The 14,479-nt window shown below is 39.1% G+C and overlaps 1 pseudogene across 1 annotated transcript in view; it reads right to left on the bottom strand.

Moving 5' to 3' along the window:
- LOC308620767 (centrosomal protein of 78 kDa-like) overlaps positions 1-14,479 on the bottom strand; it is a 418,103-nt pseudogene that overhangs the window by 2,047 nt on the left and 401,577 nt on the right. Inside the window, exons 12-17 of the transcript in view lie at positions 14,386-14,435; positions 12,843-12,973; positions 3,716-3,793; positions 2,089-2,255; positions 857-1,028; positions 487-534 (exon numbers count right to left, since the gene is read on the bottom strand). The product of the transcript in view is annotated as a centrosomal protein of 78 kDa-like (transcript). The remainder of the gene's footprint in view (positions 1-486; positions 535-856; positions 1,029-2,088; positions 2,256-3,715; positions 3,794-12,842; positions 12,974-14,385; positions 14,436-14,479) is intronic.

The raw sequence follows: 14,479 nt of genomic DNA, 5'->3' as shown, positions 1-14,479 counted from the left end.
CCATTAAAAAGTAGAGCTCAAAACTTCAATGTTACTCTGTAATCTTATTATTAACACAGTCAATTGATTAATCAGAAGATTTCAGAGCCAGTTTTTTTTGTAATTATATCTTGCCAAGTGATTCTCAGCTTAACCTAGCTATAACCAAGGCTATGTCCGCTACGTTTTCAGACTTTGGTGATTGGGGTAGTTATTACCCATTTCCTTTCCCTCACTAAAAATAAAACCCTATTCTGTAGGATAATTAATGTCTTTTCTATCCTCCAGGCACATGTAAACCGTATATAGTTTGTGACCAGACTGTGTTCTCAAGCTGTCAGTTCCCAAGACCACTCTGAGATGGGCTGATGGGGGCTCCAAGTAAGGCTGGAGGAAAAGCTGACAGGTTTTCCCCTCCCATTCCCATAACCAGGTGATTCACTCTAATATGTTACCTATTAGCTATGTCTGGACTACTTATTTTAAAAATTATATCAGTATGTGTACCTTCATTAGTGTTCCTTCATTGTAAGCTGACTGCATACAAATAGAAACCTAGATAAAATATGAACAGAATAGACATTTATACAATTTAAAATCTGGAATATTTTCTCTAATGTCTTCTTTCTTCATTAAGGATAGTTTGCTTTAACTCATAAATTTTCTCAAGAACTTCCAGTCTCCTTATTTACAAAAGTACAGTATCATGAAATGGGCCCACATTTACTAATCTCAGATTTCGAAAGGATTCCAGAGTCTTCTAGCTCCCGGGCATGTGAACTATTAGAGACTGATCGTTATTGTTTTCTCGCTGACTTGGTCATTTCCTTTTTGCTAATCACTCTTAGAATCATTAAGTGCTGTTCTGTCCATTTACTTGGCTATTTTGCATTTGTTATGGGGCACCCTGTTTTGATTCTGATTTTCCTTCTTCAAGTGCCTTCTTTTCTTCTTTAGGTGGACTACTAACAGGAGAATTCATCTGGGGACGACCTAGTAAATGAAAATCTGACTGATCTATACCAGCCATTGTGGCCAACTGCCCAAGCCTAGACGAGAGGAGGAAAGGAGAAAAGACAAAGGTTATTATAATCACAGAAGAGCAGTTTAGATTTCCCCAGACTTACAATCATGAAATACTTCTAAAATCTTTTTTTTTTTTTTTTTTTTTTTTTTTGCGGTACACGGGCCTCTCACTCCTGTGGCCTCTCCCATTGCGGAGCACAGGCTCCGGACGCGCAGGCTCAGCGGCTATGGTCACGGGCCCAGCCGCTCCGCGCCATGCGGGATCCTCCCAGACCTGGGCACAAACCATAGCCCCTGCATCGGCAGGCGGACTCTCAACCACCCCGCCACCAGGGAAGCCCTACTTCTAAAATCTTAAAAGCTAACATCCTACTCCAGACTACAAGCCTCTCTCTCCCCCAAATCCTCAGCCATTTCCAGATTCATCCTCTAGGAGACATCCCACTGTCTCACTAGAAGCTTCAATATGTTCCATGCACCCTGTCCACTGCCTGTCACACCTCCATTCCTACACTTCTTTACCACCTTTCCTCCAGTTTCCAAGAATGTGTTTGTTCCTTCCTTCCCAACACCAACACCAATTCATTCACTGACAAAACACCACTCCATCAACTATCAATCTCCACTTCCCTCTTTCAGCAAAATTGCTCCCGGTTGAGAACCACTGACCTATATCTCCCCTGCAGATTAATAATCATTTTTATGTCTAAGGCAAAGATAACTTTAATTCAAACTTATCAAACAAGCAAAAGAAGTGAAAGATAGGAAAATTCTTATGCATTCCCGACTATTTTCAATGAAAACTGCCTTTAATTTAGTCTTTACAAAACAACTATACCTACTAATTACTCTGTCTACAGGTTACTCTTTTATAATGGGCTCCCCACTCTACCAAAGCAGGCTTCCCTATTTGCATTTCTTAAAAAATTTAATTCCTCATTTTAAAATGTCAACTATATTACCTATAATTACACTAAATTTGGCTAAATATAGCCACGTAAGTGATGAAAATTGCTCCAGTTCCTCAGCAAACTACCATTAGAGTCGCAAAGAGAAGAATGCCATGAAGAGAAATGAACTAACCCAGCATCTTTAAGGAGAACCAGGAAAGCATGGAACTTCTGAAAAGAATTCTCAGTGCTGCCCCAAACACCTTCATCATCCAGGATCATGCTTGTCAATGAGTGGGCATGAAGGGCTTCAGACAAAGAGAAAGTTGTGTTTCTTAACTGGGCATTTTCATGTTCCAGCTATACAAGAAGACTGAAAACGTCTGACATGATTTTTTCTCATTGTCATCAAAAGTAGTCTTGCCTTGGGCTTCCCTGGTGGCGCAGTGGTTGCGAGTCCGCCTGCCGATGCAGGGGACACGGGTTCGTGCCCCACTCGGAAGATCCCACATGCTGCGTAGCGGCTGGGCCCGTGAGCCATGGCCGCTGAGCCTGTGCGTCCGGAGTCTGTGCTCCGCAACGGGAGAGGCCACAACAGTAAGAGGCTCACATACCGCAAAAAAAACCCCAAAAAACAACAAACAAAGAAAAAGTAGTCTTGCCTAGTTTCAAGGAACAAAACTAAAACACTCAAAATGTAATTATTTTATAATTAATGTAACCCTCCGCCAGTAAAGACAGAGACCATATCACATAATAACCAAAGCCCACAGGCACCCAACAAAGTTTCCTATATAACACTTAGGTGGTATATAAATAAACCCAAGTTACCGTTTTATTAATGATCTTTCACAAAAGATCACATTTCTAACTGGTTCAATTCATAATGGAGCCTCATTCCACATTAGAAAATGACCTGCTTTAAGTTTCCCTTAAATTAGAAAGTGAATTATAGAATCTGATTTGAACAAAACATATTACAACTCTGATGAATGTTAAGAATTAACTTTAGTGAGTAAAATATCTAATGCTTACGTTTAAAAGTCCTAAATCATACCCAACCCAATTTATTAAATGTACGATCACCAATATTTTCTTTGGCTTCTTGAACATATTCACCCCCGTGCACTCTTCCCCTTCCGCTCAGCATCTACGCACTTAAAACCCCCTGTAAGCTCAACTCTCGTATTTCTCAGAAAGGCCGTTAATGTTCATGATGCCCCTTTTGCCTTACATGAGCAGGTACTCAACATTTATTGAATGAGTGTCTGCCAATCCACTGGATGCACTTTTAAAAGTTCCTCCCTACACTCACCCTGTGATAAATTATATTTAGATAGAACTTTTTAGATTATGCCCTGCTTTCATGCACATTACCTAATGTAATTCTCATAGTATATATTTTTATCTTTCATTGCATTCTTAGAAGTTTTCCAATATCTTAAATTTATTTAAATGATTCACTTTCCTAATTCATTGCCAGGAGAGTCTCATCATGTCTTTTATGTTACTGTATATACAATACATGCACAGAAAGTGCCTTCTTGAATCAAAGAATCATGAACAGGAAATAAGCTAATGTCATATAAAAGCACACACACACACACACATACACAAAACCAGATTTTCACATCTTTAAAAACATGCTTTCTGGAATATAGATCATATGATCACTAAATACCAGTAAATGCAAAAGTCCATATGATACCACCGATTTGCAACATATTACAGTTTTAAAGCTTACAAAATATGTGTATATGGCTTAAAATCAAATCAAAATAAAACCAAAACACTCTCAAAAGCAGATGAAACGTGTTTACCTCACTGACTCGTCTATCAGCCTTCAGCCTTATTACTCTTTCCTCCTTTAACTGCTTTAGGCACTCCTCCAGGGTTTCCTAAACAAACAGAGTCAATATTGTAAGTAATTCATAGTATAATATCCAAAAGCCTTTCCAGCTATTGGTCTCATCAGGATTTAGGGGCAGAGCCAGAAGTGAACTCAGATTTTAGTCTGCTACTGGTCATATTATACCATGCCAGTGAAATGAATGATCAAAATCTATCAAATTTGCAAAGATTTATTTAAATTCCACTCTTTCCAACATAAATTTGTGGCAGCCCACCATAAAAGGCATATGCATATAACATAGTAAGTCAGAAATAAGAAGTTACGACCAAGAAAGAAAAATTCTATTTTTATTTGTGGGTCTCTTTATAGCAGGAAGTCCTATTAACGAACCTGCTTAGCATACCTGAATTGCATAATTGCAGATTCAAAAGCATGTTTTAAAAAAGTAATCACTTTTAAAGCAATTTACAGTCAAGCACTGTTCCTGGAGTTCCCTGGGTATTAAATAATCGAATCATCAAAACCCTAAGAGGGGGCTTCCCTACTGGCACAGTGGTTAAGAATCCGCCTGCCAGTGCAGGGGACACGGGTTCGAGCCCTAGTCCAGGAAGAACCCACATGCCACAGAGCAACTAAGCCTGTGCGTCACGACTACCGAGCCTACGCTCTAGAACCCACGTGCCACAACTCCTGAAGCCTGCGCGCCTAGAGCCTGTGCTCCGCAATAAGAGAAGCCACCGCACCGCAACGAAGAGTAGCCCCCCGCTCGACGCAACTGGAGAAAGCTGGCGAGCAGCAACGAAGACCCAACGCGGCCAAAAATAAATTTATAAAACAAAAAACCCTACGAGGAAAGAACGATCACTAACTCCATGTTATTTTACAGATGAGGGAAACAGAGGCAGAGAAGTAGAGTAAGTAGAGCAGCACAGCCAAGGTCACACCACTAAGTAGCAGAGCCACACTGTGGACTCAGGAAGCTGGCTGCCATTCCTGCTCACGGCGGTGGTAGTCTTCCCTTCACCAAGGTCACTGAAATAAAATGAACACTGATAAACTATCTTAGGAGTTTTAGGAGCTAAGACACTTCGGTCCTTGAAGTGGGGACACTGCTTGCAATAGGCAGAATTCTGACAGAGCCTCCAAGATGACCACTTACTGAAGTACACAAACCTTCCACTTATCCAATCAAACTCTAAATGTAGGTGCTGTAGTGAAGGGATTTTGCACATGGAATTAAGGTTCAAAATCAGTTGATCTTTTAAGATAGGGAGATTACTTTAGGTGGATGTGGCCTACTCAGGCACCCCACGAAAAGGACCTGAACTCTTCCTGAATTGAAGTACAAAATGGACAAGAGGGAGACTCTCCATTGCTGGCTCTGAAGAAGTCCAATGCTGCGGCAGAGAAGGCAAGCGAGAGGCCTCTAGGAGCTGAAACTCTCCCCCGACTGACAGCCAGCAAGGAAATGGGGACCTCTGTCCTGCAACTCCAGAATCTGAATTATGCCAACAAGCCGGAAGAAGCCTGTAGGCATTCTTTCCCAGAGCCTCTGGACGCTAACACAGCCAGACTGACATCTTGATTTCAGCTCTGTGGCCCACACAAACTATGGTGAACATCCAACGTTTGGGGCTCAATATCTTACACTTAAATTTCACGTGCTTTAACACTCTCAGGAGGGAACCCACATGTTCCCGTGTGTATCTGAGCAGGAAGCCCAGTCACGCTGTGCCTGGACTTCTGACCTCCAGAACTCTGAGCTAGTCAAATAGGTATTGTTTTCAGTCAGTAAGAGTGTAGTAAAAGAATTAATATTCTACTCAACCTCCAGGTTCGTGAACAAAATAAATGATTGTCATTGTTTTAGGCCACTGTTTTGGGGTGGTTTCTTATGCAGTGATAAACAATCATAATACCTATACTTATGAAAACAGTAAGGTATATTTATACATGTTAACTGCTTTGAACAATCACTTAAAGAATGAGGAACTCTATTACCTGCCATCATTGGGAGAGGAGCTGGTATCACTTTCTGGAGAGTAGCTTTTGGTACCTAACAACAATCCTACATCAGGAGTTTACCCTAAGGAAATCAAAGATGTGGGCAAAGATTTATCTACCAACATGATGTCATAAGATTGTTGATAACCAAACCCTAGAAGAAAGCTAAGAGCCTCCGAATTGGGACTGGTTTAAATAAAAACAGCTCATCGTCTGAAGGAATGCTCTATGAAGCCACTAAGAATGACAAGAGGTCTCAACCAGAGTTCATGAATGGGCTTCAGGAGTGCTACATTCAAAATATATCTGTGCGTTTTTCCTGGGAGATGATGCATAAGCTTAATCAAATTCTCTGATGTAGAAGAGTAGTTAGTGACATGGCAAAATATTTCTGATACTTTTTTAAGACAAAAGAACAGATTAGGTGTGTGTACATGCAGAGGTGGCTTTTATTTCCTTCAAGAAGTTATTCATTGTTTTCAAACATTTGCTCAATGAACATATATTTTTATATTCAGAACATGTTTAAAAAATTGACAGTCTAAGAACTTCAAATTCTTTAATGTTTCATTACTAAAGCCAGTCAAGTTTTCAATGGGGAAAAAGGGGAAAAAATTGCAAAATTCCTCTACTTTTAATATAATGGTTTAGTCAATCTTCTAAAACTGATTTCAAAGAAATTCTAAACAAATAAACAAAAAAACAAAAAACCCTCAGCACGGTCAGAGGAAAGTAGACTAAAATTCCTGACTGGTTCTAAATAGCACATCAAAGTGCAATTACATGCAACAGTTTCTCCCTCTAATGGAGGGGATTAGAACACAGTGTTCAATTTTTGTGAAAAAGTGTACCCTCCTCCTACAAAATATTCAGAATTCATGTCCCTTACATGGAAATATGGAACCAAAAAAGTTAGAAAGTAAAATTGCTTGATATTCTATTACTTAAGTAAGACTAATGATAAGGCTTTGGAATAATTTTCCTTCCTTCCATCTGCTCTCCATTCCACCCTTCTGTACACCGGCTAGGGTGATTTTTCTGGGGCAAAGCTCCCATCATATTGGATATCAAATTTTATGTTCAACTTTTCTCCATTTAACATTGAAATCAATCATTTCTCATATAATCAGGGGATTCATAACCTTGATTTTTTTGTGCGGGCTACAAAATATTCCACTGAGTGGGTTTACTGGTTAACCATTTTACACATTTAAATTCTTTCCAACTTTTCAGTATTATCAGACAAAATAACCGTTTTTATGCATGAAGGCTTTTTTCCATATTGAGAATAACATTCTTACAATAAATCCATAAAAATGAGTTTGAGATCAAAGCAAATGAACATTTTTAAGGCTCTGAGCTACCTATCTCCAGACTTCTTTCCAAAAGATTTCTGAGATTTTACACTGCCATCAGCGATGTATCACTTGGTATATAACCTCTACTATAACTGTTGGCTTACTTCCTCACTTAGAGTGCAAGTTATTTGAAGATAGGGGGTGTATTTTATTAAGTGTTTATCCCCAGCACCTGTGCCTAGCACAACGTAGACGGTCAATAAATAATTGCTTAATAAGGAAAATCCCTGCCACACACGTACATATAAGATGTACGTGTGTGAAAGACAGACTGTGTGTTTTTCTCTAACTGGATAGATGAAAACTTGTCATCTTCTTTAATGTGCAATTTTTTTGCTTATAATTAGTCATTAAATTTCTCTTTTAGATTATATTGTAAATATTCAGATTCTCTGAGGCAAATGGGCCTGGCACTACCCATTAGCTACATAACCTTGGACAAGTTGTATAACTCTAGGCCTCAACTTCCTCATCTATAAAATGGAGATAAGCTCCCATATTACAGAGCTCTTGTGAGAATTACATGAGTTAAAACACATATAAAATTAGAAGAGTGCTTGGTACATAGAATATGTGCAATTAATGCTGAATGAATGAACATGCGAATGCAAACAGTAGTGAAGGGCTTCAAATGAAACGGTCTCATCCCACTCCCACATCCAGCACTCAAGAAGCGACCGATTCTTTATGCAGTTTTTAATTGTAAAATACGATATGTGTACTGAGAAGTGCACAGAACAAAACTGTCAATGTGACAAAGAAAAAGAGAATACTTACATAAGCACTACTCGAAGCTGAAAGTATTGATACTTGTCAGCATCGCAAAAACCCCCCATATCCTTTTCTCATCACAAGCTCCTTCCCTCTTCCCGGTTAAACACCAACCTCACTTCTTGACAGTCATTTCCTTTAACCTGCATGCATCCCTAACAAAAGAGTTTAGTTGTGTCAACATCTAACTTTATGTACAGGATCATAGTATATGAAGTCTTTTCTATCTTATTTCTTTCTCTCAACGTTGGTTTAAAAAATTCATCCACATTGCTGCCTGTAGCTCTAGTTCATTCAATTTTATTGCTGGATAGTTTTCCCACTGTACAAATACACATCATTTATTTAATTTTTGACTCTTAATGGACATTTGGTTTGTTTTCAGTTTGTGCTAATGCAAATCATGGACAGGAATCCTGCTGTACCCGTTATTCTGGTGCATTTACACCGGGCGGGGGTGAGGGCTGCTGGCTCACAGGCTATTTATATACCTTCAGTTGATGGAGAGTGCTAAATGCTTTCCAAAGTAGTTGTGTCGATTTATACTCCAGTATAAAGAGGGTAGAAGATTCCCATAGTACTTCAGGTCTACAATACCTGATACTACCAGACTTTTTATTTATGTATTTGTCAATCTGATTGACATGTAGTTTCCTTGGTTTTGACTCACTTTTCACTTATTACTTCATGAAGTCGTACACTTTTCTGTGTTTACTGGCTGTATGGATTTCCTTTTTTATGAGGTTTACATCAAATATTGTTATTTTTTATTATTTTATTATTATTATTTACTTTTGGCTGTATTGGGTCTTCGTTGCTGCGTGCAGGTTTTCTCTAGTTGCGGCGAGTGGGGGCTACTCTTCATTGCGGTGGCTTCTCTTGTTATAAAGCACAGGATCTAGGCGCGCAGGCTTCAGTAGTTGTGGCACGTGGGCTCAGTAGTTGTGGCTCACGGGCTCTAGAGCACAGGCTCCGTAGTTCTGGTGCACGGGCTTCGCTGCTCCGTGGCATGTGGGATCTTCCCGGACCAGGGCTCGAACCCGTGTCCCCTGCCTTGGCAGGCAGTTTCTTAACCACTGCGTCATCAGGGAGGTCCAACTATTGTTATTTTGAATTCTTCTCCATGTCCAAGTAATACTCTTCCATGACTATTTTCTCACTAAATTGGAGGCGTTATCAGTTCACTTTCTAACTTACTAATAAGTAAGGGTTTAGTTCCTCTACACTCTTTCCTATGTCCACACTGCTCAGTAAAGTTATGTCATCATGAGTTATTCCACTGCTCATGATCTCTTTGACTTGTAGTCATATACTTAAAAACCTACATTGTTGATCAACTAGAAGCTCTCTCAACATCACGCTTTGTAAAATGAGGACATTCTTACCATCTTCCCTTTTTTCTACCTCCTGTCTACCTTCCAAACCCAGCTGTTACGTTGTCAAAGTTGAAATTTATATTCTGTTCTATGTGCAGTTAAGTCTTCTGTTACTTGAGAGTCAGTACGGAGTAAGGTTTAAGAGAACAGGCAGAGAGCCTAAACTCAAAGCCTCGATCCAACCTTAAATTAGGTACAGCCTGGGCAAGTTCCTTCCCTGACTTAGCTTCCTGCTCTCAAAAGTGGGAATGATATTAGCACCAACCTCATAAGGCTATTCAGAGGATTAAATGAGTTAATATATGCAAAAACACTTAGAGCCTAATATATGCTAAGTACATACTAGTACACAATACATTTCAGTACATACCAAGTTAATACTAATACATACTAAGTATAGTTTACTTTAGTTATTTGTGATTACATGCAAGTTGGCAATAAAAGCTGCAAACCAAGACAGTATTGCCATTATTACAATGAAATTAATATTGCCCACTGCATATGTACTGTGTCTCTGTGTATAGACTATACCTCGTTCCATACTGTGCCAGTGTCACTGCCCTTGTGCAGGGTGACCACATACCCCAAGCCGCCTTGGGCTGTTCCAGTTTATACCTGTTGTCCTGATGTTACAGCATTAGAATGCCTCCTTACACTATTGAAGTGTAAGGAGTTTGGACAAGTTCCGGTTTGGACAACAAATTATATAGGTGGTCATTACCCCTGTGTGTCACTGAAAAGGGGGACATCTATAGTGTCAAGTTGAAGTGGATTCTTCCCTTCCTCACCAATAGTAGGTTAAAAATCAACCATAGTTCAGTGTGCTTCAGCTTTATGTCCGTATAGCCTTTTCTCCTCTGGAGTTCAAGTTCCTTCTCCTCTTCCTCTCCATCCTCCCTTCCAACAGTGCCTAACACCTAGTAAGTACGATATGCCTCAAGGTGTTTCTAAGCTCTCAATCACACAATCAATAGAAGCCTCTCCACTATAGACTAGCTGCAATCTGCACTGAATCCCCTATTACCTTCCTTCTTAGTTTATTGCCTCATTTTGCTGGATTATGTCTATAAATAGCTTAAGGTGTAGCACAGGAGGTCAATTTTTCAAATTTCTTTGGGTACAAAATATCTTCTTCAGCCTCCACTTATGACTGATAGTTTGGCTGGATACAAACCCCTAGGGTGAAAATTATGTGCCTGAAAAACTTTGGAGGTATCTTTCTAATGCCTTCCAGGATCCATGGTGCTCATGACAAGTATGATAAAGTCAGATTGTAACCTTTTTTTTTAGGTGACCAGTATTTTTCTCTCTGGAATGGATGTATCCTCTCAGTATTTTATTCTATTTTAATTTATTTTTTAAGTATTTGAAAGTTTCACAATGAAGGGTGCCTAGGTATGAGTCTATTCTTACTCATCTTGCATAACTATTTTCAATCTGAGGCCTGATGTCTACTTTCAGCTGTGGGGAATTTTGTTGCCCTTTGACAGCTTCCCTCCATTTTTTTTCTGGGTCTGGACTTTCTAATAGTAACATGTGGGATCTCCCAGATGCAGCCTCTCTAACATATTTCTATCACATTTTCCATTGTGTCTTTCTTTTTTATATACTGAGAAATTTTTTAAATTCCTACTGAATTTATTTCAGCACCCATATTTTCATTTCCAGGAGACCTCTCTTGCTTTCTGACCATTCTCCTTTTCATTAATACCCTAGTCTTATTTTATAGTTGCTAGCTCTTTTTAAACCTCTCTCAGGATGCTAATTAGGGTTTTTTCTTAAATTATTCTGTGCCCTAAATTGTCCCTGGTCCTACTAGGATATGTTTGCACTCTTTCCCCCTCTCTCATGTTGTAAGCTTTACTCAACTAACAGGCAAATGACAGTTATTTTCTATTTAAGAATGAGCGCAGAAAGCTCCCTGAAGTCAACGATTGATTGGCTTCTTATGCAGGAAGAAGCGGGGAGTAACTGTAACAGGATCTCCCCCAAAAACAGTTTTCTAGGGTGTAAAAACTCACAGTAGCTGCCCCAGTTCTTGCCAGTTTCACTGTCTTCAAAATGAAATCATCTCATTTCAGGAGGGTTAGGGCGGGGCAGGGAGTCCACTCCTCCAAACACATCCCTTCAATGAGCTCCCCTATTGGTCACACTTTTAACTAACTCCACCCTCTCTCCTACATGCGCACCTGAGCATGGGGCTACTTTTTCAGGTGGGGTCAGAATCCTCCTCAGTTGCACGTGGTCCCTGTGCATATTCTAGGTGATGCTTTTCCTCTGTTCTACTGCTTCAGTTTCACACTCTTCCACCTGTCTTCTTTCAAAACTATGTTGAAATCTCTTGATAGTTGTGTGCATATATACTTAAACACTTTGATACCATCATTGTAGTGTCTTGTCAAAACAGAGAAGAGCTAAAAGGGTTCTCAGTGCATTCTGAATCTGCTATTCTGTGGTCCCAGTGTTTAAACTTCTTGGACTTCCCCACTGTCTATTACTGCTTTTACAAATACAATCTCATGGTCTATTCGTGAAGGAAATGAATACACCACATCTAAAATAACAAGGAATGCGGGTTAGATGCTCTAGGGTCTAGTCATACTCTGCCATTTACTAATAAACCACTTACGTTCTACAAATTGTAGGTGCGCATTTATAAAACGAAAGGGAGTAACTCTACATGAACTATAGATTTCTCCTACTCTAACATTTCATAATTTTCTAAGTTCTTTTCTTAAAATTTCTCTATATTATCATTAATTTTAATTAAAAAATAAAAATCTAACTTTCTCTTTTGAAAATCAAAGAGTAGTTCCCGTAGTCCTACAATAATGGGATAATTAGTTCTGAAACCTGTCAAGTGTCATGTTTCATACGAAGAGAAAATCATATTAAATAATTTTAAAAAATTAAACATGGACTTTGTAGCACAAAGACAAGGTCCCCCCCAAATGGTGTTCCTTTATTTACTAGAAATGTTCAGCTCTGCATTAAAGTTGAAATAAAATAAATATATTAATTTTGAGGTGCAAAAATTTCTTATAAAAATCAATTTTTCTTTTCTGTCCATACAAACAAAAGTATGGAATGACATTAGAGGTCAGGTTTATTTGGCAATAGAATGTAGCTTCTTGATATTTTTGATTTTAGGAAAGGAGAATATCAACATCAAAACTTTTTTCAACTTTACTTTTATTTAAAATGAGGCCATATTTTCCTCTTATAAAAAGAGAGTTCAACTAGAACTGTCTATTTTCTCATCTGTAAAACAAGAGCATTGAATCAGCTGACTGTATTCATTCAGAACTCAATTTCCTTATCTTATGATCACTAAGCTTCTCCCTAAATCTAAAATACTAAGCTTCTAAGCAAAGGAAAATATATTACTAACGACATGTTTTGATTTTAGTTTCTTAGAGTTCAAATGCCCACCATTCACCTTGGTCTAAGCTTAAGGAACCATTCAAGGGGATACAACGCAGATGGGAGGAGAAAACAGAACCCTCACACAAGCTGTGCTGTGTTGCAATCAGCCTTCCGTTTGAAAAATAATCTTCTCTATAGCTTTAAAGTGATAACTTTGTACCTGCAATGCTTCTTGTTTCAAACGGATTTTCTCTGGCTCCTCCTGAACACGTTCTGAGGAGTCGTCGACCTCTTCGATTTCTGAGGAGGAAGGACTCTCTACTGTCACAGTCACAGGAAATTCTGATGGACCTGAGTGTCACAAGAAGAAGATAGGAAACCACAGAGTTGTTACACTAAAGTGCAAAGAAAGAAGACAAGATTGTATAAAAGACAACACAAGCCAGATACCAAATATCCAAATATTAGAGGACATTTAACAAAAGTGATCTGAGGTATCATTATTTATAAATGTCTCTCACTGCTCTTTAGTGTAAAACAGGCAATGACTAAGTAAAAGTACAGTAACTTATTTTTGCTATGTTACTGTACAGACCTCTGTTGTACGTGGTTAGGATTAGTAATGGGAATTGCCCATATTATTTTATTAAGTTTCTTTCACAGAAGCCAAGTGAAGATCCAAGGTAAACATTTTTTCTCAGATCAACTTTATACTGCAAATGAAAAATTTATTCTTCACCATCAGACAAAAACAGTCTGGAAGAAAATGTAGTTTTTCAGAGGAAAATACATCAGTAAAGGGACTGATGAATAATCAGGAAGTCAACATATCTAAGCTGTGAATAATAGACATTAGAATTTAAAAAAATAAATCACATACACATACACAACTAAAACTGACCCATCAAAAATTTCATCTTCTCACCACCCTTAAGCCAAAACTAGGGCAACAATTCTCCCAGCAAGCTTCACTGCCACTGCAATGTTGTTCAATAGGACATTTCCAAACATTTAAAAACTGACCTGGCCACAACCCCATAAAAGTCTACAGATCATAAAGAACTGTGCTGGGATTATATAACCACGCAGAAGACAAGTCACTAGGACATCATTTTGACAACAAGCAGCAAACCCTGCAGCATAGGAAAACCCTAACAGGAGAACGAGGTGCACACCCCTCTCTCTGGGTAATGCAAGGCCAGGACTGACACCCAAGGTGCTCTTCTCTCAACCTCAGCAGTGGTGCCTTTCACAGAGCAACTATGCAGTCTCCCAAGACCACTGGGAAGGAGAGTCTGATACTGACAGTATTCGCTTGCCACGAGGCCATAAGCGAGGGAATGTGTGTGGTCTTGGTGAGAGAGCAGAGGTTTGGGAGATGTTGCTTTATATTGGCTTTCAGATCAGGAATTTGTACATATAGCCCGCAAACAACGTTTCTTGAAAACGTGAACATTCTTGAGTATGACAGCTCCACGTGAGGGGTCAGAAATGGCAGTCAAGTTCGTTTCACTGGGTAACAGCTGATTTGCGGACTGGAAAACAGGCTTCCTTGTTTACAGACATAACCACAAGGCTGCCAGGTGTGCACTAAATCCACACAAATACACAGTTGCATTGGGAGAGCGACCAAACATGTTTTACATGGATTTATTTCAGAGAGGGAAATACTTCATGTAAGGCTCTGTCAGTTTAAAAAGCAAGAAGAATGACCATCCACCTTTCCCAATTCAAGCCCTATATATCATAAATATGATAGCTACACACCACCAACTGATTACGTACATCACGAGCTTTGATGAATGGAAAGCCCCTAAAAAGATAGCAACAAAACGAAGTTAGATCTTCATGTAAATA

Source organism: Mesoplodon bidens (assembly GCF_964165515.1).
Source record: "Mesoplodon bidens genome assembly, chromosome: 7".
Classification (NCBI taxonomy): domain Eukaryota; kingdom Metazoa; phylum Chordata; class Mammalia; order Artiodactyla; family Ziphiidae; genus Mesoplodon; species Mesoplodon bidens.
This window is presented reverse-complemented; position numbering and strand designations above follow the sequence as displayed.